The 25,536-nt window shown below is 36.8% G+C and overlaps 1 long non-coding RNA gene across 2 annotated transcripts in view; it reads right to left on the bottom strand.

The window, feature by feature from the left end:
- Positions 1–21,951: 21,951 nt before the first annotated feature.
- The window catches only part of LOC141713165 (uncharacterized), a 61,230-nt gene continuing 57,645 nt past the window's right edge, over positions 21,952–25,536 (bottom strand). For both annotated transcript variants that reach the window (XR_012571875.1, XR_012571876.1), the window contains exon 7: positions 21,952–22,227. This is a non-coding gene — a long non-coding RNA (uncharacterized LOC141713165). The remainder of the gene's footprint in view (positions 22,228–25,536) is intronic.

Here is a 25,536-nt window from a genome sequence, read left to right as displayed (position 1 = left end):
TTATCTTGTTGAAGTTTAAATGAGAGAGTTTCTTGTGCCAATTCCAGCTTTCTTCAGTTGAGGCTCTACTCACTAAACAGATTGCAGAACCATCAGAACTTGTTGAAAGCTTAGCTTCATAAATGTTACCACGCCTGAATCCCTTCAGAACAATTTTTCCTTTAGATTTACTAACTATTTCACAATGTTCTGCAAAGAAATCAACATGATAACCTCTGTCACAGATTTGACTTATACTCAGTAAGTTGTGTTTAAGTCCTGAGACCAGAGCTACATCTTTAATAATGACATTCCCAAGATTGATATTGCCATATCCCAAAGTTTTTCCAATGTTGCCATCTCCATAAGAAACACTTGGGCCAGCTTTCTCCACAAAGTCTGATAGCAGGGCCTTATTTCCAGTCATATGTCCTGAACATCCACTGTCCAGAACTAGAATATTTTTCCTGTTGCCCTGCAATCAAAAAGACCACTAATTATTAGTTTTAAGGACCCAGACTTGCTTGGATCCTTTGGCCTTTTTAGGTTTGTTAACATTTGCAGCGGATTTAACATCAGATTTTATGTTAACAGTTTTCTTATCAGACCTTATACTAGAAGGAACAACAGAAACTTTCTTTAAAGAAGGTTTTATTTGATAATAATCATAGTACAAACTATGATATTCCTTACAAGTATAAATGGAATGCCATAAACTACCACAATGAAAACAAGGATTTTGTGGTTTGTATCTAACAGACTGACTCTTAACTCCTGACTTTGTAGATAAGGAGTTAATATTCTTATTCTTCCTGCAAAAAGAAGCCAGATGGTTAGAACTTCCACAGTTATGACATGCTTTCCTAGGAGCATCAGGAACAGATTTATAGTTATTGCTTTTATTCACACCTTCTTTTCCATTCCTGTTTTTCCTAGGTGATTTTACCTTGTTTGCATCCTTAACATCTTTCAGCTTATGCTTAAGCTGCTTCTTCGTCATTAAGCCTATGTTAACTTCAGCTGTCTTTTCCTGTTTTAGTTTGTCAGAAGCTAATTCCTTTTTAACTTCTGATTTCTCATTTTCGGATTTTTCAGTTACAAACTTAACAGGTTTTAACTTCGGCTTTTGCTTATCAACAGGCTTAATTTCTACAGTTCCTTTTTCATTTTCTCCATAGCCTAAACCCTCTTTCCAGTTTCCACTGCTTAGCAAATTTTGAGTTGTTTTGCCAGAGTTAGTCCAAGTTCTGATAATCTCTCTCTCCTTTTCTAACTCAGTTTTTAGAGATTCATTCATTTTTAGCACTTCATCCCTAATATAAAAAGCATTATCTCTATCCTGCTGAGTTTGATGAAACATGACTAACTCTTTTTCTAAGAAATCATTTCTTTTCTTAAAAGCAAGATTTTCAGAAGTTAATCTTTCACATGTTAAAGTTTGATCTCTATAACTAACAAACATGGTTTTAAGATATCTTCTCAACTCATCAATATCATCAGTATGAAAAGCATAAGTAGTCTGAGGTACCTTTGTTTCAGCAGCTTCAGAACTGCTCTCAGAACTTGATTTATCAGCATTTGCCATCAATACATAGTTCTCCTCACTTTCAGAGTCTGAGGTGTCTGTCCAGCTTTTCTGCTTTGTGACAAGAGCTTTGCCTTTGTCATTCTTGGTCTTCTTGCAATCAGGAGATATGTGGCCTTTCTCACCACAATTATAACATTTAACATTAGCGTAATCTCCTCTGTCAGACTTTCCTCCTTTTCCTTCAGATCTTCTGAAATTCTTCTTATCAGAACTTATGCCTTTCCTGGAAAACATCTTTCCCTTCCTGAACTTCCTGTATGCAATCTTTGTGATTCCTTTCACCATAAGAGCACACAGCTTCATCATCTCCTCATCAGCATCAGTTTCAGGCAAGCTTTCAGAATCTGAGTCATCATCACTCTCAGAACTTGATGACTCAGTATCAGATTTTATGATAAGAGCTTTACCCTTATCTTTCTTTGAGGAAGGTGGTTTGGGGGATTCCTCTTCAACCTTGAGAGCAACTGTCCTTGACTTTCCTCCTTTTCTCTTGCTTCTTTGTTCCATCTCAAGTTCATGGGTCTTGAGCATTCCATAGATTTCATCAAGAGTTGTTTCATCAAGATTGTAGTTGTCTCTTATTGTTGTTGCCTTCAAATCCCAACATTCAGGAAGAGCTAACAGGAATTTGAGGTTTGTATCTTCAAGATCATACTCCTTATTTACTAATGACAAGTCATTCAAGAGTTTGACAAATCTATCATATACATCAGTCAATGACTCATTAGTCCTAGAGTCAAAGTGTTCATACTCTTGAGTGAGTATTGTCTTCCTGTTCTTCTTAACTGTTTCAGTTCCTTGACACCTTGTCTCCAGTGCATCCCATATCTCCTTAGCAGTCTTGCAGTTGATTACCCTGTTTGACATTACATTATCAATGGCACTATGCAATAAGTGACGTACCTTGGCATCCTTAGCAATAGATGCTATATCTTCAGCAGTGTAATCAGTCTTTTCCTTTGGTACGGTCATTGCTGCTTCACCTGCAACTACAACAGCGAGTTTGGTAGGTTTGTGAGGCCCTTCCCTGATTCTATCAAGGTATTCTGGATCTGTTGCTTCCAGAAACATGGTCATCCTTACCTTCCATATGGGATATTCAGATGGTCTCAATATGGGAACTCTGATAGTCTCATATCGACTCTGAGTTGATATCTTTGATGATTCCTCAGTTTTGGTAGGCTTAGTTGGAGTTTCTGTGTCAGACATGATTGTGTTTGGATCTTTAACTGTATGTGTGTTAACAGATAGCTCTGATACCACTTGTTAGGTCACACTTTCACTGTAGAGGGGGTGAATACAGTGTTTATTACAATCAAATCAAACTTCAAGAACTTATGTAACAGAAAACAAACTTTATTTAAACAATAAACTCTGTTACAATCTGGAACTGTTATCTCTCAGTGATGAACAAAATATCACGAGAGCTTCTAGAGTTATAATAAATAATATTCTCGATAATGATAACACCTCTAGTGTAAACTCTATTTCTGTGTTTATATACTACACAGTTACAAGATATTCGCTAATTGATATGGAATATAATTCTGCTTCCTAAAATATATCAATCAGATATCTTCTATTCCAAGTATTCCATTCTTCACGGAATTCCTTCTTCATGCATATCTCTTCTTATGTTTATCTTGATCTTCTTAACTTTAATCAGCTACTGTCCTTATCTGATCGTCCTTCAGCACTTAAGTTCTGATATCTATCTCCTGATAACATAAGTACTGATATCCCTTAAGTTCTGACTTCCAGTACCTTAAGTTCAGACTTCCAGTATAAGTACTGATCAGTTAAGTACTGATTTGTTCTGTTCAAATAAGATCTGAAATCTAAACATAAAACATATTAGCCATGACATTATCAAATATATCTAACAGTTCAAGAGATAAGAATTATTACAGATCTCAATAGAGCAGATCACCACAAAGAGGTGCCACTCTTTTACTTTCCAGTAATGGAGGCACCTCAGGTAAGTGAGGTAATTTCAACTATCCCTACTCTTCCAACCTCAAACACTTCTTTGTCTTCTAGTGTAGTAGTGGCATCTGTGTCAATGAACAGACAGATGCCTACCCAAGCTACCAAAACTAAAGTTTCAAAACCAAAGACAAAGAAAGCCCCCTCTGGTGTCTCTCAAAAGATGCCAGTTGTAAATTCCACTAAACACAAAGAGGGGAGTATGAAGGTGGGAAAGTCAGGTGAGGGACAGGGTAAAAATCAAAGAAGCCCTAAGGATAAGGATGGTGAGTATAGTGTACCCAAACCAAGCCACATCACAGTTTCCCAACAAACTGTGGTTGTTAATAAGGATAAAAGCTCAATTCTAGTTTCATCCTCCCAAAAGGATGTAACTACTGAAACAAGCTCTCAACCAGGAGCACAGAACAAAATGGGTAGGGACACAAGTTCACCACAAACCTACACAAGAAAGAAGAAAACTAAAACCCTTTGGGATGCACAGGGTACACACACAGTGCAAACTGGAGCTAAAGACCCAGTCACTGCACCATCTCAAAGTCAAATTGATGTGGCTCCAACAAATGTGGAGTCACAGCCAAAATCTGTATAAATTGAAACACCTCAAACTCCAAATTCTCCCACACACTCTTTGGATGTTAACATGATTCAAAAATTAGAACCATATTCTCCATCTTTAACTCTGTTGGAGAAGCCAAAAATCCATGCAAGTGAGCATCATCTTCTAGATGATTTGTTGGCTCACTTGCCATTTCTTTCTGAGACTGTTGAGACATCTGTGCCAAAATTTTCATCAATCTGCATAGAGTCCACAATAGTCTCCACTCCAAACTCATTCATTTCTACTCACTCGATGGATATTGTTCATCCGTCGAGTAGTGATTGTATCCCGACGGATGTGCCTAACAGGTCCGCCGGAAAGTCAAATTACTAACCCGATGGATATTTCTCATCCGTCGGGTGTCTCTGCATAACTTCAAAGTTCAAATATAGTTACAAGTGTAGATGACTTAGTAACTGCGCAATCACTATTACGATTGAGGGAAGGTAGTGACTTGAGTGAGATTCTGGGTTGCTCCCAGGAAAAAGGAGAGAAAAAGAGTGATCCAATGCTGTTCATTTCTTCAGGACTGGAAAAAGTGAGTGTGAGGAGTCCCACCTTAGATGGTGAAGGTGAGGGTGTGAGGGTAGGGAGCCAAGGTGAGACCTTGATGCAAGAAAAGAGAGATAATGAGAAAAATGTAGGTACTGGAGATATAAAGGTGGATGTCATTGTAAGTGAGTTAATGAATGTCCAGGATGCAAACAGGGAGGGACTATCTCAGCAAACTCAAGCTGTTATAGATTCCACCTCCTTAGATGCTGAGACATTTACTCACCCTGTTTCAGCCTATCAACTTCTAGCTGGACAGGGCAATGATAATGCGGGGAGAATGCTCAATTTGGTGCACACCACACAGTCAATGCAAAGAGCTAAGGATGCTATCACAGCTTTTCCCTCAACAACTGGTGATGTTGATTATGATACTGGTGGCTCAGAAGAATTCTTTGGAGGTGAGGGTGGAGATAGTGAAGAAGAGTCATTGGACATAGGGGGAAGTATGCCCTAGTTCCAGATCAAGCATTCCATCATGGGCCTTCTCCAAGAACTATGATGATCACCATTTCAAGACCACACTCATCCAACTTATTATCTAAACACAGTCTGCACTTCAATCAACCACAAATGCTAGCACAAAGAAGCTTTTGCAAGCACATCTTGCTTCTCTCCAACTACAACAAATCTCTGGCTACCAACAAAGTCAAAATGTCTCCCTCATTAAAAATGAAGTTGATCAACTTAAGAAAGACATCTCTGACAAGTTGGAAGCTAAACTTCCAGAAGCCACAATGCTTGACATTAAATGACAGCTCAGAAAAAACTCTGATCTTGCAACCAAGGTGGATTCCTTGGACAAAAGAATGGTTGCTATGGAAGCTTCTCTTACATCAATCCATCTATACCAAGCTCAAAAAACAGACTTACTTCAGAAACTGGTGGCTGCACAGACCTCCTCCTCTACTCAACTTGCTGATAACAAAAAGGGGGAGAAAGAGAGCTCTAGGAGTGAGGGGGAGCAAAAAGTGCTTAACATTCAAATGAGTAAAGCAATTATGCCAACAATTTCTTTCACAAAGCCACCAGCTAAAGATAGCTTTGATCTAATAAATGAAGCAGCGGCCACTTTGAGAGCAGCTGAGAAGAAGCAGTTTAGTCCAATCAACTGGGAGAAAATTGATGAAGGTATTCAAAAGAAATTTGGTCTAGCAAAGAAACCATAAAAAGCTGCCATTCATCACTCTCAAGTCAGGAAAATTTATGTGAATGATACGAGCATGAACTATCTGGAAAGAGGCCAGACATCCTGCATCAAATCCCCAAAGGCAGATATAATCATGAATCCAAAGGTGAACTATCAAAAATCTTCACTAAAGAACCCTTTGGACACAGTGTATGAGACACCAAAGCCTGATGAGAAGAAGCTGTTGGCCAGGTCTATAATATTCTACAAAGATCCTGCAGATTCAATTCTAAAGAGGAGAATTGCCAAGATTTTCAGAAATTGTAAGGAAATTTGTGTGGTGGCTAGACGCCCTCAATTTGTTGAATCAAAAAGGGAAGAAAAGGCAATATTGAAGTAAGAAAAGAAGCAAGCTGCTCTAGATGCCAAAAAGCTCAAACAAAAGAAGGAGCAAGCTGCTATCTTGGCCAAGTTGCAAGCTGTGAAACCCACACAACAAATTTCTGCTCAACCATCTGTAATTGTTGAATCTCAAGATCAAGTAGTGCAAGATGAACCTCCATAGACAAAAAACCAAGGTCAAGCAAAAAATCAAGAGAAAATTGGATTTCAGTGATGAGGAGATGGAAGAATACCTTCCCAAATAGTCTACTTCTACAACAACTCAAACATCCATGCCCTCTGTGGCATATGAAGAGTTTAAGATAGATCCATCCAATAATTTCCATGGTGAACCTATCATTCCAAAGGATGAGCCAATAGACTAGGATAGTCTACCAATTCCTGAACTCAATCTACCTCATTTCATGAAGCCAAAGAAAAAAAAACTAGAGCAGTCAAGAAAGTGAAGCCCTCAACTCTCAGATCCAAGTCCCTAACCAAAGCTCAAACCAAGGTCAACAAGGGAGATATCATGTACATCTGTGACATCAAGGAATTCTCTGATCTAAATCTATATCTAGATGAACTGGAAGTAATTAGAGGGATTGATGCTTACAGGAATCTACCTGAAAGGTTAGTATTCAAGTATAAGGGAGGAAAAGGGATATCATGGCCACTTCACAAGATTCTTCAAGAGAGCCAATCTGTACTGATAAAAGTTTATTCATCCTTCAAAAAGAACTTTGGATTCAATGTGACAGCTAGAAGATTAGTTCTAAAGAAGATTGAAGAACTGAGGAGTAATAGAGCCAAAGATGCACTCCCAAAGACTTTAACTATTCCTTAAACTGGGAGTAGAGTGCATCTAAGGCCCTACTGGATGATGGAATTCATGGATGATAAGGAATTTAGAAGATTCTTCAGATTAGAAGACCAGTTGAGCATCTCTAGCAATGAGACTCTTCTAGAAATGCAAGGAGTGCTAGATCTCTCAGAATCTGATGAACTTGAATTCCACAGACAACTCCAAAATCAAATAGAAGAAAACAACAGGAGGCTTGGGAAGAAATCCAGATAATCAAGGAAATAGATCAATTTGCTCAGACTAGAGGAGCACCTTGAAAATGATTGTGAGCAAATCTTTGTACACTTTGTCTTGTAAATTTTTAAGTAAATAATGCAGCACTTTTTAGTTTTATCTACAACCTTTTAAATCTGTATTTTTAGGGTGTTTCGTTATCATCAAGTTTCTCCTAATTTATGGCTAAAATTCTAGTAGGCATAAATTGGGGGAGATTGTTGGGAATATGTTGTGAACTTGATGATTACATTAACAAAACACCTTAGTAGATTTTACTTAGTGAAAAATGTAGCACTCGACGGATGATCAAATATAGGCCCGACGGATGACTCAATATAGTCCCGACGGATGATGATTTGACATCCATCGAGTGAGTAGCATATGTAACAATAAGTATTGTAACACATTCCTGTGAACAACTTTGTATAGATCTTGTAGTAGCATATGAGTCATGTTGACTATTATTAGATATGCAGAATAGGCTGATTAATTGTAAATATAAGATGTCTTATAATTTTGCATAAGTGAAATGAAGTCAAGTATCAAATAGCTACCCCACGGATGATCAACAAAGCTACAAGACGGATGATCAACAGGAAACCCGACGGATGACAAGCATGTACCCGACGGATGATCAATTCAAGCATCTGTTGACAGTGACAAGACAGTCACATGCGTTGGGTGTATACAAAAGGAATGCGGGAGCCTGTTTAACAGGAAATGAAGAACAAATTAGCATTATCATTTCCATGCAAGTTAAGAGGATTTTCAAAGATGCTGGAATAGAGTAGTAAAGCAGCGTGGAGTTTGACTTGATAGTTTTATTTTATTATCCTGTCTTATTACCATGTAAACTTGGTGATATAAAAACCAAGTGTAGCTAGTGAAACAAATAACTAAGCAAACACTTTTAGAAGAGAAATAAAAAAAGCTGTAACTGATAAGAATTTCTCTGTAGTTTGTTTTTTCACTTATAAAGCAGTTGTGAGACAATTTGTTCTTCACATAGTCCTTAAATCGATATATATATATATATATATATATATCTGGTGGATACTTTCAAATCTTTAGAAATGTTAATGGCTCTAGCATACTTGTTCAAATTTATGTAGATGGCATTATTTTTGGCTCTACTGATGAAAAACTTTGCAAAAAGTTTGCCAAATTGATGCAAAGTAAGTATGAAATGAGCATGATGGGAGAACTAACTTACTTTCTTGGTTTGTAAGTTAAGAAAGTTAGTGAAAAAATATTTATTAGTCAAACTAAATACATTTATGATCTTTTAAAGAAGTTTGAACTAATGGATTGCAAATCTGTAAAAACTCCCATGGCCACTGCAACTAAACTTGAATTAAACTCTACTAAAAAGTCTGTGGATATTTCAAGTTATAGAGGCATGGTTGGCTCACTTCTATACTTAACAACTAGCAGGCCAGATATAATATTTGCTACATGTCTTTGTGCTAGATTTCAGGCTGACCCTAGAGAATCTCATTTAATTGCTATAAAGAGAATTTTCAGATATCTCAAAGGTACACCAAAACTTGGCATTTGGTACCCTAGAGATTCTGGTTTTGATCTAACTGGTTATTCAGATGCAGATTATGCAGGTTGTAGAATTGATAGAAAAAGTACAACAAGAACCTGTCAATTTCCAGGAAACAAGCTTGTCCTGGTTCAGTAAAAAGCAAAATTTAGTTTCTACATCTACAGCGGAAGCTGTATATATTGCTGCTGGCAGTTGCTGTGCACAAATTTTGTGGATGAAAAACCAATTGCTAGACTATGGTCTGCAAGTGGAAAGAATTCATATTTTCTGTGATAACACAAGTACAATTGCCATCACTGAGAATCCAGTACAACATTCAAGAACAAAGCACATAGACATCAAGTACCACTTCATAAGGGAACATGTAATGAATGGTATTGTGGAACTATATTTTGTTCCAAGTGAAATACAGCTTGCAGATATATTTACTAAGCCACTAGATGAATCCACCTTTTCAAGGTTGGTAAGTGAGTTAGGTATGCTTAATTACTCTTGAATCTTTTAAGATATTTTGCAAGTTATAATGCAGCCAGAAATTTAATTGATTTTCAGTCCTGGATGAAGTTTTGGCTAAGTCAAAATTTACATCTCGACGGATGATCATTATCCATCGAGTTCGATCATCCGTCGGAATACAATTTTTTAATAAAATCAATTAAGTTTCTGGAATTTTTATAACTCGACGGATAACTGTCTTTCCTCATCCGTCGAATGGTCTAAATCTTAGCCGTTAATTTTCTAAACATTATCCATCGAGTATACTTACAGTTTGTAAGCATAACACGATGGATAATTGATGCAATTTTTATAGTTTATCTTTTTAAATGGCTACTTTGGGCAATTTTTATTGGTCACTTTATTTTACTTTATTATTTTTGATAGTTTTTCTTTGGGGATATAAAAGCACAATTCATTTTCATCTCTTTTCTTTTATCATTCTCAATTCATCTGCTCTAACTTCTTTCTTTCTCAAAAGCAATTACCCTCTCTCTCTGCAATTTTTACTCTCTAGCAATGGCACCAGTCGTCAAAATCATATCTCAAACTGGCTTTATCTATGAGAAGAATAATTTCACGGCTCTAGTGAACAAGGGGATTCAACAGTCTGGCGACTACCACAAAATGATGGAATTTGTGCAAGGCTGTAATCTCAAATATGCCATGCTAGAGTCTCTCACTATCTACTGTGAGGTTGTGGAGGAAATATGGACGACTGCAGTGTACAACTCAACTGACAAGACCATCACTTTCACTATTAAAGGTAAGGAATTCTGTGTTAATAGTGACATTGTTAAAGCATGTTTTAGGATTCCTGATAATACTGTTTCTACTCCATACACAGACACTGATATTTTTAACATGTTAAACTCCATGGGTTATGCACTCACCATCTCTAAATTAAGTGAAATTAGGAGATTGGGTCTTAGGAAAGAATGGAGTTTCCTGTGTGATGTAGTTACTAAAGTATTTTCTGAAAAAATTAGCAACTTTGATTCTGTTAATATCTCCATGCTCAACATGCTTTACATGCTAGTAACTGATAAATACTTCAATTATAGTGATCTAGTCTTGTTTGAGTTGGGGTTTAAGTTAGGAGAGCTTAATAAAGGGGTAAGAGTGTTTATTATGCTAGATTTTTCATGATGCTTGCTAACCACCTCTCTGAGGACAGTGTACTTGAGAACCCAACCAACAAGTTAAACTATTGGGTTCAAGAGATAAGAATTATTACAGATCTCAATAGAGCAGATCACCACAAAGAGGTGCCACTCTTTTACTTTCCAGTAATGGAGGCACCTCAGGTAAGTGAGGTAATTTCAACTATCCCTACTCTTCCAACCTCAAACACTTCTTTGTCTTCTAGTGTAGTAGTGGCATCTGTGTCAATGAACAGACAGATGCCTACCCAAGCTACCAAAACTAAAGTTTCAAAACCAAAGACAAAGAAAGCCCCCTCTGGTGTCTCTCAAAAGATGCCAGTTGTAAATTCCACTAAACACAAAGAGGGGAGTATGAAGGTGGGAAAGTCAGGTGAGGGACAGGGTAAAAATCAAAGAAGCCCTAAGGATAAGGATGGTGAGTATAGTGTACCCAAACCAAGCCACATCACAGTTTCCCAACAAACTGTGGTTGTTAATAAGGATAAAAGCTCAATTCTAGTTTCATCCTCCCAAAAGGATGTAACTACTGAAACAAGCTCTCAACCAGGAGCACAGAACAAAATGGGTAGGGACACAAGTTCACCACAAACCTACACAAGAAAGAAGAAAACTAAAACCCTTTGGGATGCACAGGGTACACACACAGTGCAAACTGGAGCTAAAGACCCAGTCACTGCACCATCTCAAAGTCAAATTGATGTGGCTCCAACAAATGTGGAGTCACAGCCAAAATCTGTATAAATTGAAACACCTCAAACTCCAAATTCTCCCACACACTCTTTGGATGTTAACATGATTCAAAAATTAGAACCATATTCTCCATCTTTAACTCTGTTGGAGAAGCCAAAAATCCATGCAAGTGAGCATCATCTTCTAGATGATTTGTTGGCTCACTTGCCATTTCTTTCTGAGACTGTTGAGACATCTGTGCCAAAATTTTCATCAATCTGCATAGAGTCCACAATAGTCTCCACTCCAAACTCATTCATTTCTACTCACTCGATGGATATTGTTCATCCGTCGAGTAGTGATTGTATCCCGACGGATGTGCCTAACAGCAGTCATCCGCCGGAAAGTCAAATTACTAACCCGATGGATATTTCTCATCCGTCGGGTGTCTCTGCATAACTTCAAAGTTCAAATATAGTTACAAGTGTAGATGACTTAGTAACTGCGCAATCACTATTAGGATTGAGGGAAGGTAGTGACTTGAGTGAGATTCTGGGTTGCTCCCAGGAAAAAGGAGAGAAAAAGAGTGATCCAATGCTGTTCATTTCTTCAGGACTGGAAAAAGTGAGTGTGAGGAGTCCCACCTTAGATGGTGAAGGTGAGGGTGTGAGGGTAGGGAGCCAAGGTGAGACCTTGATGCAAGAAAAGAGAGATAATGAGAAAAATGTAGGTACTGGAGATATAAAGGTGGATGTCATTGTAAGTGAGTTAATGAATGTCCAGGATGCAAACAGGGAGGGACTATCTCAGCAAACTCAAGCTGTTATAGATTCCACCTCCTTAGATGCTGAGACATTTACTCACCCTGTTTCAGCCTATCAACTTCTAGCTGGACAGGGCAATGATAATGCGGGGAGAAGGCTCAATTTGGTGCACACCACACAGTCAATGCAAAGAGCTAAGGATGCTATCACAGCTTTTCCCTCAACAACTGGTGATGTTGATTATGATACTGGTGGCTCAGAAGAATTCTTTGGAGGTGAGGGTGGAGATAGTGAAGAAGAGTCATTGGACATAGGGGGAAGTATGCCCTAGTTCCAGATCAAGCATTCCATCATGGGCCTTCTCCAAGAACTATGATGATCACCATTTCAAGACCACACTCATCCAACTTATTATCTAAACACAGTCTGCACTTCAATCAACCACAAATGCTAGCACAAAGAAGCTTTTGCAAGCACATCTTGCTTCTCTCCAACTACAACAAATATCTGGCTACCAACAAAGTCAAAATGTCCCCCTCATTAAAAATGAAGTTGATCAACTTAAGAAAGACATCTCTGACAAGTTGGAAGCTAAACTTCCAGAAGCCACAATGCTTGACATTAAATGACAGCTCAGGAAAAACTCTGATCTTGCAACCAAGGTGGATTCCTTGGACAAAAGAATGGTTGCTATGGAAGCTTCTCTTACATCAATCCATCTATACCAAGCTCAAAAAACAGACTTACTTCAGAAACTGGTGGCTGCACAGACCTCCTCCTCTACTCAACTTGCTGATAACAAAAAGGGGGAGAAAGAGAGCTCTAGGAGTGAGGGGGAGCAAAAAGTGCTTAACATTCAAATGAGTAAAGCAATTATGCCAACAATTTCTTTCACAAAGCCACCAGCTAAAGATAGCTTTGATCTAATAAATGAAGCAGCGGCCACTTTGAGAGCAGCTGAGAAGAAGCAGTTTAGTCCAATCAACTGGGAGAAAATTGATGAAGGTATTCAAAAGAAATTTGGTCTAGCAAAGAAACCATAAAAAGCTGCCATTCATCACTCTCAAGTCAGGAAAATTTATGTGAATGATACGAGCATGAACTATCTGGAAAGAGGCCAGACATCCTGCATCAAATCCCCAAAGGCAGATATAATCATGAATCCAAAGGTGAACTATCAAAAATCTTCACTAAAGAACCCTTTGGACACAGTGTATGAGACACCAAAGCCTGATGAGAAGAAGCTGTTGGCCAGGTCTATAATATTCTACAAAGATCCTGCAGATTCAATTCTAAAGAGGAGAATTGCCAAGATTTTCAGAAATTGTAAGGAAATTTGTGTGGTGGCTAGACGCCCTCAATTTGTTGAATCAAAAAGGGAAGAAAAGGCAATATTGAAGTAAGAAAAGAAGCAAGCTGCTCTAGATGCCAAAAAGCTCAAACAAAAGAAGGAGCAAGCTGCTATCTTGGCCAAGTTGCAAGCTGTGAAACCCACACAACAAATTTCTGCTCAACCATCTGTAATTGTTGAATCTCAAGATCAAGTAGTGCAAGATGAACCTCCATAGACAAAAAACCAAGGTCAAGCAAAAAATCAAGAGAAAATTGGATTTCAGTGATGAGGAGATGGAAGAATACCTTCCCAAATAGTCTACTTCTACAACAACTCAAACATCCATGCCCTCTGTGGCATATGAAGAGTTTAAGATAGATCCATCCAATAATTTCCATGGTGAACCTATCATTCCAAAGGATGAGCCAATAGACTAGGATAGTCTACCAATTCCTGAACTCAATCTACCTCATTTCATGAAGCCAAAGAAAAAAAAACTAGAGCAGTCAAGAAAGTGAAGCCCTCAACTCTCAGATCCAAGTCCCTAACCAAAGCTCAAACCAAGGTCAACAAGGGAGATATCATGTACATCTGTGACATCAAGGAATTCTCTGATCTAAATCTATATCTAGATGAACTGGAAGTAATTAGAGGGATTGATGCTTACAGGAATCTACCTGAAAGGTTAGTATTCAAGTATAAGGGAGGAAAAGGGATATCATGGCCACTTCACAAGATTCTTCAAGAGAGCCAATCTGTACTGATAAAAGTTTATTCATCCTTCAAAAAGAACTTTGGATTCAATGTGACAGCTAGAAGATTAGTTCTAAAGAAGATTGAAGAACTGAGGAGTAATAGAGCCAAAGATGCACTCCCAAAGACTTTAACTATTCCTTAAACTGGGAGTAGAGTGCATCTAAGGCCCTACTGGATGATGGAATTCATGGATGATAAGGAATTTAGAAGATTCTTCAGATTAGAAGACCAGTTGAGCATCTCTAGCAATGAGACTCTTCTAGAAATGCAAGGAGTGCTAGATCTCTCAGAATCTGATGAACTTGAATTCCACAGACAACTCCAAAATCAAATAGAAGAAAACAACAGGAGGCTTGGGAAGAAATCCAGATAATCAAGGAAATAGATCAATTTGCTCAGACTAGAGGAGCACCTTGAAAATGATTGTGAGCAAATCTTTGTACACTTTGTCTTGTAAATTTTTAAGTAAATAATGCAGCACTTTTTAGTTTTATCTACAACCTTTTAAATCTGTATTTTTAGGGTGTTTCGTTATCATCAAGTTTCTCCTAATTTATGGCTAAAATTCTAGTAGGCATAAATTGGGGGAGATTGTTGGGAATATGTTGTGAACTTGATGATTACATTAACAAAACACCTTAGTAGATTTTACTTCGTGAAAAATGTAGCACTCGACGGATGATCAAATATAGGCCCGACGGATGACTCAATATAGTCCCGACGGATGATGATTTGACATCCATCGAGTGAGTAGCATATGTAACAATAAGTATTGTAACACATTCCTGTGAACAACTTTGTATAGATCTTGTAGTAGCATATGAGTCATGTTGACTATTATTAGATATGCAGAATAGGCTGATTAATTGTAAATATAAGATGTCTTATAATTTTGCATAAGTGAAATGAAGTTAAGTGTCAAATAGCTACCCCACGGATGATCAACAAAGCTACAAGACGGATGATCAACAGGAAACCCGACGGATGACAAGCATGTACCCGACGGATGATCAATTCAAGCATCTGTTGACAGTGACAAGACAGTCACATGCGTTGGGTGTATACAAAAGGAATGCGGGAGCCTGTTTAACAGGAAATGAAGAACAAATTAGCATTATCATTTCCATGCAAGTTAAGAGGATTTTCAAAGATGCTGGAATAGAGTAGTAAAGCAGCGTGGAGTTTGACTTGATAGTTTTATTTTATTATCCTGTCTTATTACCATGTAAACTTGGTGATATAAAAACCAAGTGTAGCTAGTGAAACAAATAACTAAGCAAACACTTTTAGAAGAGAAATAAAAAAAGCTGTAACTGATAAGAATTTCTCTGTAGTTTGTTTTTTCACTTATAAAGCAGTTGTGAGACAATTTGTTCTTCACATAGTCCTTAAATCGATATATATATATATATATATATATATATCTGGTGGATACTTTCAAATCTTTAGAAATGTTAATGGCTCTAGCATACTTGTTCAAATTTATGTAGATGGCATTATTTTTGGCTCTACTGATGAAAAACTTTGCAAAAAGTTTGCCAAATTGATGCAAAGTAAGTATGAAATGAGCATGATGGGAGAACTAACTTACTTTCTTGGTTTGTAAGTTAAGAAAGTTAGTGAAGAAATATTTATTAGTCAAACTAAATACATTTATGATCTTTTAAAGAAGTTTGAACTAATGGATTGCAAATCTGTAAAAACTCCCATGGCCACTGCAACTAAACTTGAATTAAACTCTACTAAAAAGTCTGTGGATATTTCAAGTTATAGAGGCATGGTTGGCTCACTTCTATACTTAACAACTAGCAGGCCAGATATAATATTTGCTACATGTCTTTGTGCTAGATTTCAGGCTGACCCTAGAGAATCTCATTTAATTGCTATAAAGAGAATTTTCAGATATCTCAAAGGTACACCAAAACTTGGCATTTGGTACCCTAGAGATTCTGGTTTTGATCTAACTGGTTATTCAGATGCAGATTATGCAGGTTGTAGAATTGATAGAAAAAGTACAACAAGAACCTGTCAATTTCCAGGAAACAAGCTTGTCCTGGTTCAGTAAAAAGCAAAATTTAGTTTCTACATCTACAGCGGAAGCTGTATATATTGCTGCTGGCAGTTGCTGTGCACAAATTTTGTGGATGAAAAACCAATTGCTAGACTATGGTCTGCAAGTGGAAAGAATTCATATTTTCTGTGATAACACAAGTACAATTGCCATCACTGAGAATCCAGTACAACATTCAAGAACAAAGCACATAGACATCAAGTACCACTTCATAAGGGAACATGTAATGAATGGTATTGTGGAACTATATTTTGTTCCAAGTGAAATACAGCTTGCAGATATATTTACTAAGCCACTAGATGAATCCACCTTTTCAAGGTTGGTAAGTGAGTTAGGTATGCTTAATTACTCTTGAATCTTTTAAGATATTTTGCAAGTTGTAATGCAGCCAGAAATTTAATTGATTTTCAGTCCTGGATGAAGTTTTGGCTAAGTCAAAATTTACATCTCGACGGATGATCATTATCCATCGAGTTCGATCATCCGTCGGAATACAATTTTTTAATAAAATCAATTAAGTTTCTGGAATTTTTATAACTCGACGGATAACTGTCTTTCCTCATCCGTCGAATGGTCTAAATCTTAGCCGTTAATTTTCTAAACATTATCCATCGAGTATACTTACAGTTTGTAAGCATAACACGATGGATAATTGATGCAATTTTTATAGTTTATCTTTTTAAATGGCTACTTTGGGCAATTTTTATTGGTCACTTTATTTTACTTTATTATTTTTGATAGTTTTTCTTTGGGGATATAAAAGCATAATTCATTTTCATCTCTTTTCTTTTATCATTCTCAATTCATCTGCTCTAACTTCTTTCTTTCTCAAAAGCAATTACCCTCTCTCTCTGCAATTTTTACTCTCTAACAATGGCACCAGTCGTCAAAATCATATCTCAAACTGGCTTTATCTATGAGAAGAATAATTTCACGGCTCTAGTGAACAAGGGGATTCAACAGTCTGGCGACTACCACAAAATGATGGAATTTGTGCAAGGCTGTAATCTCAAATATGCCATGCTAGAGTCTCTCACTATCTACTGTGAGGTTGTGGAGGAAATATGGACGACTGCAGTGTACAACTCAACTGACAAGACCATCACTTTCACTATTAAAGGTAAGGAATTCTGTGTTAATAGTGATATTGTTAAAGCATGTTTTAGGATTCCTGATAATACTGTTTCTACTCCATACACAGACACTGATATTTTTAACATGTTAAACTCCATGGGTTATGCACTCACCATCTCTAAATTAAGTGAAATTAGGAGATTGGGTCTTAGGAAAGAATGGAGTTTCCTGTGTGATGTAGTTACTAAAGTATTTTCTGAAAAAATTAGCAACTTTGATTCTGTTAATATCTCCATGCTCAACATGCTTTACATGCTAGTAACTGATAAATACTTCAATTATAGTGATCTAGTCTTGTTTGAGTTGGGGTTTAAGTTAGGAGAGCTTAATAAAGGGGTAAGAGTGTTTATTATGCTAGATTTTTCATGATGCTTGCTAACCACCTCTCTGAGGACAGTGTACTTGAGAACCCAACCAACAAGTTAAACTATTGGGTTCAAGAGATAAGAATTATTACAGATCTCAATAGAGCAGATCACCACAAAGAGGTGCCACTCTTTTACTTTCCAGTAATGGAGGCACCTCAGGTAAGTGAGGTAATTTCAACTATCCCTACTCTTCCAACCTCAAACACTTCTTTGTCTTCTAGTGTAGTAGTGGCATCTGTGTCAATGAACAGACAGATGCCTACCCAAGCTACCAAAACTAAAGTTTCAAAACCAAAGACAAAGAAAGCCCCCTCTGGTGTCTCTCAAAAGATGCCAGTTGTAAATTCCACTAAACACAAAGAGGGGAGTATGAAGGTGGGAAAGTCAGGTGAGGGACAGGGTAAAAATCAAAGAAGCCCTAAGGATAAGGATGGTGAGTATAGTGTACCCAAACCAAGCCACATCACAGTTTCCCAACAAACTGTGGTTGTTAATAAGGATAAAAGCTCAATTCTAGTTTCATCCTCCCAAAAGGATGTAACTACTGAAACAAGCTCTCAACCAGGAGCACAGAACAAAATGGGTAGGGACACAAGTTCACCACAAACCTACACAAGAAAGAAGAAAACTAAAACCCTTTGGGATGCACAGGGTACACACACAGTGCAAACTGGAGCTAAAGACCCAGTCACTGCACCATCTCAAAGTCAAATTGATGTGGCTCCAACAAATGTGGAGTCACAGCCAAAATCTGTATAAATTGAAACACCTCAAACTCCAAATTCTCCCACACACTCTTTGGATGTTAACATGATTCAAAAATTAGAACCATATTCTCCATCTTTAACTCTGTTGGAGAAGCCAAAAATCCATGCAAGTGAGCATCATCTTCTAGATGATTTGTTGGCTCACTTGCCATTTCTTTCTGAGACTGTTGAGACATCTGTGCCAAAATTTTCATCAATCTGCATAGAGTCCACAATAGTCTCCACTCCAAACTCATTCATTTCTACTCACTCGATGGATATTGTTCATCCGTCGAGTAGTGATTGTATCCCGACGGATGTGCCTAACAGCAGTCATCCGTCGGAAAGTCAAATTACTAACCCGATGGATATTTCTCATCCGTCGGGTGTCTCTGCATAACTTCAAAGTTCAAATATAGTTACAAGTGTAGATGACTTAGTAACTGCGCAATCACTATTAGGATTGAGGGAAGGTAGTGACTTGAGTGAGATTCTGGGTTGCTCCCAGGAAAAAGGAGAGAAAAAGAGTGATCCAATGCTGTTCATTTCTTCAGGACTGGAAAAAGTGAGTGTGAGGAGTCCCACCTTAGATGGTGAAGGTGAGGGTGTGAGGGTAGGGAGCCAAGGTGAGACCTTGATGCAAGAAAAGAGAGATAATGAGAAAAATGTAGGTACTGGAGATATAAAGGTGGATGTCATTGTAAGTGAGTTAATGAATGTCCAGGATGCAAACAGGGAGGGACTATCTCAGCAAACTCAAGCTGTTATAGATTCCACCTCCTTAGATGCTGAGACATTTACTCACCCTGTTTCAGCCTATCAACTTCTAGCTGGACAGGGCAATGATAATGCGGGGAGAATGCTCAATTTGGTGCACACCACACAGTCAATGCAAAGAGCTAAGGATGCTATCACAGCTTTTCCCTCAACAACTGGTGATGTTGATTATGATACTGGTGGCTCAGAAGAATTCTTTGGAGGTGAGGGTGGAGATAGTGAAGAAGAGTCATTGGACATAGGGGGAAGTATGCCCTAGTTCCAGATCAAGCATTCCATCATGGGCCTTCTCCAAGAACTATGATGATCACCATTTCAAGACCACACTCATCCAACTTATTATCTAAACACAGTCTGCACTTCAATCAACCACAAATGCTAGCACAAAGAAGCTTTTGCAAGCACATCTTGCTTCTCTCCAACTACAACAAATCTCTGGCTACCAACAAAGTCAAAATGTCTCCCTCATTAAAAATGAAGTTGATCAACTTAAGAAAGACATCTCTGACAAGTTGGAAGCTAAACTTCCAGAAGCCACAATGCTTGACATTAAATGACAGCTCAGGAAAAACTCTGATCTTGCAACCAAGGTGGATTCCTTGGACAAAAGAATGGTTGCTATGAAAGCTTCTCTTACATCAATCCATCTATACCAAGCTCAAAAAACAGACTTACTTCAGAAACTGGTGGCTGCACAGACCTCCTCCTCTACTCAACTTGCTGATAATAAAAAGGGGGAGAAAGAGAGCTCTAGGAGTGAGGGGGAGCAAAAAGTGCTTAACATTCAAATGAGTAAAGCAATTATGCCAACAATTTCTTTCACAAAGCCACCAGCTAAAGATAGCTTTGATCTAATAAATGAAGTAGTGGCCACTTTGAGAGCAGCTGAGAAGAAGCAGTTTAGTCCAATCAACTGGGAGAAAATTGATGAAGGTATTCAAAAGAAATTTGGTCTAGCAAAGAAACCAGAAAAAGCTGCCATTCATCACTCTCAAGTCAGGAAAATTTATGTGAATGATACGAGCATGAACTATCTGGAAAGAGGCCAGACATCCTGCATCAAATCCCCAAAGGCAGATATAATCATGAATCCAAAGGTGAACTATCAAAAATCTTCACTAAAGAACCCTTTGGACACAGTGTATGAGACACCAAAGCCTGATGAGAAGAAGCTGTTGGCCAGGTCTATAATATTCTACAAAGATCCTGCAGATTCAATTCTAAAGAGGAGAATTGCCAAGATTTTCAGAAATTGTAAGGAAATTTGTGTGGTGGCTAGACGCCCTCAATTTGTTGAATCAAAAAGGGAAGAAAAGGCAATATTGAAGTAAGAAAAGAAGCAAGCTGCTCTAGATGCCAAAAAGCTCAAACAAAAGAAGGAGCAAGCTGCTATCTTGGCCAAGTTGCAAGCTGTGAAACCCACACAACAAATTTCTGCTCAACCATCTGTAATTGTTGAATCTCAAGATCAAGTAGTGCAAGATGAACCTCCATAGACAAAAAACCAAGGTCAAGCAAAAAATCAAGAGAAAATTGGATTTCAGTGATGAGGAGATGGAAGAATACCTTCCCAAATAGTCTACTTCTACAACAACTCAAACATCCATGCCCTCTGTGGCATATGAAGAGTTTAAGATAGATCCATCCAATAATTTCCATGGTGAACCTATCATTCCAAAGGATGAGCCAATAGACTAGGATAGTCTACCAATTCCTGAACTCAATCTACCTCATTTCATGAAGCCAAAGAAAAAAAAACTAGAGCAGTCAAGAAAGTGAAGCCCTTAACTCTCAGATCCAAGTCCCTAACCAAAGCTCAAACCAAGGTCAACAAGGGAGATATCATGTACATCTGTGACATCAAGGAATTCTCTGATCTAAATCTATATCTAGATGAACTGGAAGTAATTAGAGGGATTGATGCTTACAGGAATCTACCTGAAAGGTTAGTATTCAAGTATAAGGGAGGAAAAGGGATATCATGGCCACTTCACAAGATTCTTCAAGAGAGCCAATCTGTACTGATAAAAGTTTATTCATCCTTCAAAAAGAACTTTGGATTCAATGTGACAGCTAGAAGATTAGTTCTAAAGAAGATTGAAGAACTGAGGAGTAATAGAGCCAAAGATGCACTCCCAAAGACTTTAACTATTCCTTAAACTGGGAGTAGAGTGCATCTAAGGCCCTACTGGATGATGGAATTCATGGATGATAAGGAATTTAGAAGATTCTTCAGATTAGAAGACCAGTTGAGCATCTCTAGCAATGAGACTCTTCTAGAAATGCAAGGAGTGCTAGATCTCTCAGAATCTGATGAACTTGAATTCCACAGACAACTCCAAAATCAAATAGAAGAAAACAACAGGAGGCTTGGGAAGAAATCCAGATAATCAAGGAAATAGATCAATTTGCTCAGACTAGAGGAGCACCTTGAAAATGATTGTGAGCAAATCTTTGTACACTTTGTCTTGTAAATTTTTAAGTAAATAATGCAGCACTTTTTAGTTTTATCTACAACCTTTTAAATCTGTATTTTTAGGGTGTTTCGTTATCATCAAGTTTCTCCTAATTTATGGCTAAAATTCTAGTAGGCATAAATTGGGGGAGATTGTTGGGAATATGTTGTGAACTTGATGATTACATTAACAAAACACCTTAGTAGATTTTACTTCGTGAAAAATGTAGCACTCGACGGATGATCAAATATAGGCCCGACGGATGACTCAATATAGTCCCGACGGATGATGATTTGACATCCATCGAGTGAGTAGCATATGTAACAATAAGTATTGTAACACATTCCTGTGAACAACTTTGTATAGATCTTGTAGTAGCATATGAGTCATGTTGACTATTATTAGATATGCAGAATAGGCTGATTAATTGTAAATATAAGATGTCTTATAATTTTGCATAAGTGAAATGAAGTCAAGTGTCAAATAGCTACCCCACGGATGATCAACAAAGCTACAAGACGGATGATCAACAGGAAACCCGACGGATGACAAGCATGTACCCGACGGATGATCAATTCAAGCATCTGTTGACAGTGACAAGACAGTCACATGCGTTGGGTGTATACAAAAGGAATGCGGGAGCCTGTTTAATAGGAAATGAAGAACAAATTAGCATTATCATTTCCATGCAAGTTAAGAGGATTTTCAAAGATGCTGGAATAGAGTAGTAAAGCAGCGTGGAGTTTGACTTGATAGTTTTATTTTATTATCCTGTCTTATTACCATGTAAACTTGGTGATATAAAAACCAAGTGTAGCTAGTGAAACAAATAACTAAGCAAACAATTTTAGAAGAGAAATAGAAAAAGCTATAATTGTTAAGAGTTTCTCTGTAGTTTATTTGTTCACTTGTAAAGCAGCTGTGAGACAATTTGTTCTTCATAGAGTTCTTAAATCGATATATATATATATATCTATTGGATACTTTCAAATCCACCAAAAAGTTTTAAAAGCTTGTGTTTTTTATTACTTTGTGTTTTTTATTCACTTGACTTGTTATTCCGCACCTTGCAAATCAAAACACTTATATATATAGTTTATGTTAGAACATTTTATAGTTCAAGAAAAAGGTTACTAGCATTACTTTCAACCCCCCCTTCTGTAATTCTTGTTGCATTGTTAGGGACTAACACTATTTTCTAATTGATTCCGGGACGGAATCCTTTTTAGAGGGGAAGATTGTAATAACTCGAATTTTTGAGACCTTGTAAAAATGCTTAATGAATAGTAACCCTGACAGACGGGAAAAACGTATTAGCCCACACTATGTTGTGCGTGACAAATTGAGTTTCAGAGTTGATAACATGATTATATGTACCAAATGAGTGTATATAAACGCTATTAGTTTTCGAAGAAAATGAACTTTGAAAAATGACCGTATTTACGAACCATCAAAGATTACGGGAATCATAATATAATTACAAATTAAAAATCATATAGATTTATATCCAAGAATGATGCTTCAAAACATAAAGAATGTATACGAAAAGATTTACACCGCGAACCATTTACGAGAAATCATTATGAAAATGATTAAGCGACCGAGCAAACGTGTGAACGAATAAATAAATGACTCGAACCAAACAAACTAAACTAAATAACCAAGTCAAGGAAGTAATCATGGCTAGGTTACCAAATAGTAACCTAATCTAGGTATGGATGATCACCTAAGCTAGCAAATAGTAACCATGAATAGTGCAAGGGAGTACTTAGCTAGTAACCTAGCTTTGAATTTGTGCAAGCTAGAAAAAATATGTATTAGATATGCATATTTAGGATGATATATACAAACAAACACAATCTTTTAAGAGAAGCAACAAGAAGCATCAAAGAAATCTCTCTCTATCCCTCACCTTCTTTCCATTCGGCCCTCACCAAAAAGAAGAAGAAAATCAAATTCAAAACCCTAAGTTCTAGTCATGGAAAAAATCCCCCATTAATTTCCAAGCTTCATACATCCTAAACTAAGGTAAGATAAATTTTTAAGCTCATTTCATTGAGTTTTGATGGGTGAAATAAATTTAAGAAAGATAATAATGAATAGTATGAATATTAACTTTTCTTTGGTTTCTTGATTTTAATGGTTGATCTAGGTTCCAAAAACCCTACCAAACACTCTTAAGACTTCACCATCATCAAGAACACATCGCAGGCTTTCAATAAAGGTATAATTCTTTGACCCATCTTTATTTAAGTTTAAGTTCAAGAATCTTTTGAAACCTAGTTATAAACTTAGTTTTAGTGGTTGATTTGTTATAATCTTGATGTTTAGTTAATTAGTTCTAAGGTTGATGATTGTTGCCTCAAGAACATGATGTTATTGATAGGATTTAGAGTTGGGATGATGATTTGATGATCGTTGGTGGTAGTATAGAGATTTAAGACGTAAACGAAACTCGGATCATAATCGTAATCTCGCTAAAACGAACAATACACAACATTAAATTTCTGTAGAAAGTCCCGAAGGTATAAAATGTAGTTTCTTGAAAAATAACATGATTATGATAGACAATGTTATAAGGATCGTTTAAGTGCTTAAATTGCTTGATTACAATTTATGGATCAAAAGTTATGACCATTTTAATAAAAGTGAATTACGCGACAAAAACTGCTACAAAGTACGAACTTTGGAAATATAAATGATCTACATAAAAATATTCATAAATCATGAAATATTTACAGAGAGTAGTAAATAGAGTGTCTTAACTTCTATAAAAATTGTAAGTGAAAATAAGGATTTTTCAATTCTATAAAAATATCGGAACCAAGACCGCGCAATTAGAAAACCGTTAGAAATCATAAGTGGAGCCGACGATGAAAATGTAAATGGATTTAAGGTACTTCAAAAAGAAAGAGACCGTGACATGAATAAGTACTTAAAGGAATAATAAGGGTAAAATAAGTTGAGAGAACGAATAATAAGTAGCATATGAGTACGAGTCACCGTAAATAAGAATGGGATCTAACGAAACGGTTTATGTTTATGGTTATAGATTTCCGAGCGGACCCTAGAGCATTCTCCACCTCGAAATACCCATGAAAGTTTATGAACCCAAATCCATATACTGTTGTGTTGTGAAAATATTGTTTTATTAACTTTTGCACAAATGCCATACTTTCCATGATACTAAATATTTAAGTTTTCGCATATATATAGCGATGTTGTACGATATGTATATGTCGTAGAATGTTTAACGCCGCCATGATCGTGATGTATAATTATAAGACCGAGTGTCGGTCGGAGTTTTAAAATAAAAACTCGGGAATCATTCCGGTGATGTTTTGGACGATTAAAGTCCGAGTTATTTTATTCCAAGGGACTCGACGTCCACTTGCGAAATATTAAATACCTCAAACTTTATTAAAACGATTTCCAACAATCGTATTCCCTCAACTATATTTAATTACTCGAATAATGAATATTATTTCATTTATTCATTTAATATAGGAGAATTATTCTCAAATGATTATTTATTTTAAAGTCGATTAATTATTAAAGATTACTTTAATTATCTAAACATAAATTAGTTGAGGATATTATTTCAAATATTCTTTTAAAATATAATTATTTGAGGTTTAATTATTTAATAATTAGTATTTAATTATTAATTATTTATTAAATGATTTATATGATTTAAAAATCATAAAACCTGATTTAAAATACTTTCTGAAGCTCAGAAAATCATTCGAATAATTCCAGATCGTCGATGAATATTATCTCGACATATTTTAAATATTTTGAATATAGTTTCAAAAGAAACCCCCCTCATTTATTTATCTGTTGACAACGGTCAACTCACATTCTTAGTACTTCCTCCAAAAATTCTCAGAAGTACAGATATATATATATACATATCAGACGAGTTGTACATATCAACAAGCAAAACGCTTGG

Source organism: Apium graveolens, chromosome 3 (genome assembly GCF_009905375.1).
Source record: "Apium graveolens cultivar Ventura chromosome 3, ASM990537v1, whole genome shotgun sequence".
Lineage (NCBI taxonomy): Eukaryota > Viridiplantae > Streptophyta > Magnoliopsida > Apiales > Apiaceae > Apium > Apium graveolens.
Note: the sequence above shows the minus strand (reverse complement) of the source record. Positions and strands in the feature narration are given on the sequence as shown.